Source organism: Triticum urartu, chromosome 3A (assembly GCF_056163025.1).
Source record: "Triticum urartu cultivar PI428250 chromosome 3A, HENAU_Tu73, whole genome shotgun sequence".
NCBI lineage: Eukaryota > Viridiplantae > Streptophyta > Magnoliopsida > Poales > Poaceae > Triticum > Triticum urartu.
Window position 1 is genome coordinate 483,509,992 of NC_141875.1, and position 4,336 is coordinate 483,514,327.

Below are 4,336 nucleotides of genomic sequence, written 5' to 3' on the forward strand. Positions count from 1 at the left end.
TATAGTTTAACGGTTGGGCTATCAAACGAACTCCGAATGCGATGAAACTTGACAGGCGGTCTATCTACACTAAAATAAGACCACACGCCAACTTTCAACCCATTCCGAGCACATTTTCCGGCCACTTATAAAATATTATTTCGGACATGCCGCGGGCGCATGCAAGTGTGGTTGGGCTCAGAACGGACAACGGACAGAATTGGGGAACCCGGACGGATGCAAATTTTGAAAACATGATGATGCAATGCACATGATGACATGACAAGATGCAACACGCAAGCAAATGACAAGGCAACAACAACGAATAACTGGACGACACCTGGCGCAACGGTCTCGGGGCGTCACAGGTTTCCACTCCACCCCTTCGTCCGTGGGATTATGTTCTACTACGGGATAGATTTCCACGATCTATCCCCGAACTCCTTCCTCAATATCTCGGCGTTCATCGTCATGTGCAAGGCTTTCCTACGCATCCACCCCCACTTCAGGTTATGGCTCAAAATCTTCAACGTGAAGCCCAAGGTGCTGGACAGACAGCACGCAGAGTGCGGGGGCGCAATGGTGAGCAAGCTCACCAATGTTTCTTGGCCAAAAGGCACATTCGTGGAATCTGTCAAGGAATGGCAGAAGCTATGGTTCTACATCACCGAACCCCGCGACGCCACCTGGGCCGCAGCTGCCGAATTCAACTCTGGCGCTCCCGTGCGGCTCACCTCTTGGGTCGAGAAGAGCCCAAACTGGTGTTCGTCGAACGAGCTGATTGCGCTGCAAACACACATCCAAAGCATGATCGATAGGGATATCAAGCTCGTCAACATAATCCAAGTGATGTTGGTGCACTGGATCCTCCCCTGCCAGAGCCGAAGCCGTCCTCTATGGGACTTCAACCCGAAGAAACACCATACCTTGGTGAGGCTCTTCGAAACGACTCATGAAGATGCCTGGAAGTTGCTTTTCAAGGGCAACGAGATACCGCCGGCCACCGATTTGGATTGTGGCCACGACATAAATCACCTCCCCAATGAGGTATGTTATTTTTAACACATCCCTTACTTGCTTGTTTCAAGGGTGATATCTAATGCTTTCATTACCATTGCTTTTTCAGTACTAGTTGAAGTAGGCGAAGAAGATTCGGTGTCCGGCTCCCCTGCCCGAAGAGCCAGTCACTTCGCGTTTAGCGAAGATGTTGGAGTCGGCGCCTTACAAGGCACTAGAGAAGAAGGGCACAGGAAAGGCCAAGGGGGTCCGGAGTGGCCCCCGCCGCAAGAGCACTTCGGACGCGGTGTCCGAAGACAAGGCCCATTCCCCCGCCGCCGAAGACGACGCGGATGATGATGATGAGGAGGAGAGCGACTCTCCCCCCAACGGGGGTATGAAGAACAAGGCGGCCTCCACAACTCTGGAGGCGGAGGCGCCCAAAAAGGGGAAGGGATCCCTAACGGGTAACTCCGCATGGGACGTTGATGACAGTCTGGAGAGACGCCCCCGCGCTAAGCCTCGGGCCGCATCGTAAGTAATAACACCTTATCCGCCCATAAAGTCTCTCCTCCTCATTGTATTGAAATGATTGGCAAATGTTATTGTAGTCCAGCCCACAACACCTCCCAGCGATCCTCGTCAGGAGGCTTGTTGGATTCCAAGGCGATGGCCAGCGACTCCCTGCCGGACGCACACTCCCCCAAGACCAAGGAGGATGTAGAGGTGCTGTCCCGAAGGACTGTCTTTGGCGGGGGAGAGGCTCAGGAGGCGCCCGAAGGCGAAACCCCCGTTGCCAGAAACCAAGGGGACTCAATCCCCAATGAGACTGGCAGGAAGGGCCGTACACAGTTTGTCCCTCAACCGGGCTCAATTCCGGAGACCGAGGCAGCTCCGAAATCCAGCATGCACCCTCCTTCGAAAGAAGGGGGATGCTTGTTCCGCCGGTGACCCTTGTCCAACCAGGGGCACTGGATAACCTACTAGAGGCGCTACGAGGCACTTCCATTATGGATGAGCACTGTGCCCTTATGGGCATGGTGATTGAAAAGGTTCAGTCCGCCAAGAGCGGATTAACCGAAGCCTGCAACAGCTTGCTGACAGGTTTTGAGGTAAGAGACACTGAACAAGGAGAAAATCCCAGTGTAGACCAGTAGCCCCTGAGACACTATCCGGTGTTCGGAAAAAAGCCGGACAGAGGATCAATCTCATTTTAATAGGAAACTAACTTAATTTTTCTGAAATGCAGGCGTCATTGCTAGCCGAGGCCTCGCATACTGCCAAAGTTTCTGGACTGAAGCAGAAACTGGCGGAGGCCGAGGAGGAGCTGGGCCAAGCGAAGAGGCAACTCCAGGAGAAACAAGGTAAGCAATAACCAGTTATATATTTGAAAAGAAGAAAATTGTATGCGATGACCAAAATGCCATGATTTGTACAGAAGCGGTGACCGAGGTCGAGGCCCTGAGAAAGGCCCTGGCCGAAGCCGAGGGGAAGGCTGTCCAACAGCAAGCCGCCCGTAAGAAGCTCAAGGCTCGGGTCGGGGAGGTCCAGCAGGAGCTCCAAGACATGGTGAAGAAGTGTGAAGCTTTGGAGCACGAAGCGTCAGAGCTCAGAGGCCGCACAAAAGAGATCCAGGAGGCGAAGGAGATCGCAGCGGGTAAGGCTTTTAACATGCAAAGCAAGTATGTGGAGAGGAAGTACCTTTTACTAACCTGGATTTGGAGTTGCCCAGGGGCTTTTGTGGATCTACCGCGCAGTGTATCCGATGCTGTGGAGTTCTTCCAAGCCAGGGAAGGGGATTCTCCGGAGAAGCTGTTCTAGTCACAGTATGCTGTACCAGAACATCCGGTGGCCTTTTCCGATCAATTGAGGCAGCTGGTCGAGCTGCATAGGGTGGCCGAACTGGCCATGAAGGATTTCATAATCCGATTATGGCCGGCCGAAGCTATACCTAGTAGTTATTTCGGCCTTGTGAAGCGGGTGGTGGAGGCTTGTCCGCGGTTAGACATCGTCAAGCGATCAGTTTGCATCGAGGGTGCCCACATGGCCTTCGCTCGCTGCAAGATGTGGTGGGCAAAGATGGATGCCGTCGAGGTGGCCAGGGGGCCGCCGGAGGTCAAGGAGCACCGCACACCCGAGCGATATTTTGCGGATGTCTTGGAGGGATCTCGACTTGTAGCAACGCAGTGCGGGCAGGACGTTATTCTCGAATGAATACATCCATGTGTTTGCCTTGTATGAACGAATCCGCCTTGTAATATATAAATTTTATTATGTTTTGATTGTTTCCTCCTGTGCGGCCGTGTTGTATGAAATCTGAGGGTTAACCAGTCGTCGGCTTCAGCCCTCGCGTAGGTAGTACGGAGGTGTTCAGGATGGAATCTAAACAATCTTTATCCAATTATATGGTCCTTGAAGGAGTTGTTTAGCGCAACGAACCAGGCAACCGGACTATATGGCTTGAACACCCTCACTTAGCCATAGGATTTTTATAATAAAACATAGGCACAACCCCTGCTATACGAACCAGAGTGCTGTCAGCATTTGATCGGGAAGTACCGATCCCTCGCGAAATGCGGAAAAATCTCCAACGATTTGAGACCTCCGAACAGCTGACCAACTCTCACCGCATCATGACAGTCAGTTTTCGGCTTTCTCTACTGAGGTGCTCATCCGGTTTAGACCAGGAAACAATTGCAGTAGTTCTCCCTTTACTACCCTAGCCGATGTAGCGGAACGTAGGGTAGTAAGCACAGGAGCTGGGCAACCCAAGTATTGACCAAAGACATGATTCGGAGCCAATGCATATAATGCTAAATTCAGGGTGCCGAACTATACTTATAGAAAGTCTTCAGACTTTTGTTGCCGTAGTGTAAGGTGCTATAAAGCCCTTGGCAAACGTCAAACGTACCAAAGTGTACGGGTGCTACCTGATGGGGTTATCCACAGGGAATCTAAAAAAGAAAAGAGAGAAAGAAAACAGACAAGACTTAAAGGTGAAAAGCTAGGGTCCTAAAGCTCCAGCTACAAACTGTTTTCATTGTAATGTAATTAGTATGTCAAGGCGCATTGATATAAATAGTGCAATAAGCAATAGGCTATTTAACATGCCGAAACCAGGGGAGAGCTGCATATGGGTCCTGGAAAATAGGTAGAGCTATCATTAATGGAATCACCTAAAAAGTTCACCATATGTACGCGCTTCTCGCTGTCTTGGTGTATTTATCCTACAAGAGGACCGATGACTAGACCCCCCGATGGGGCCTGTGGGATTGAGACCTGAAAGGAAAACAAGTAAAAGTGAAAGTATGTGTGTATCCGATGTCGGTTGATCCGTGCCATGGATCACAAGTTGTCTGTG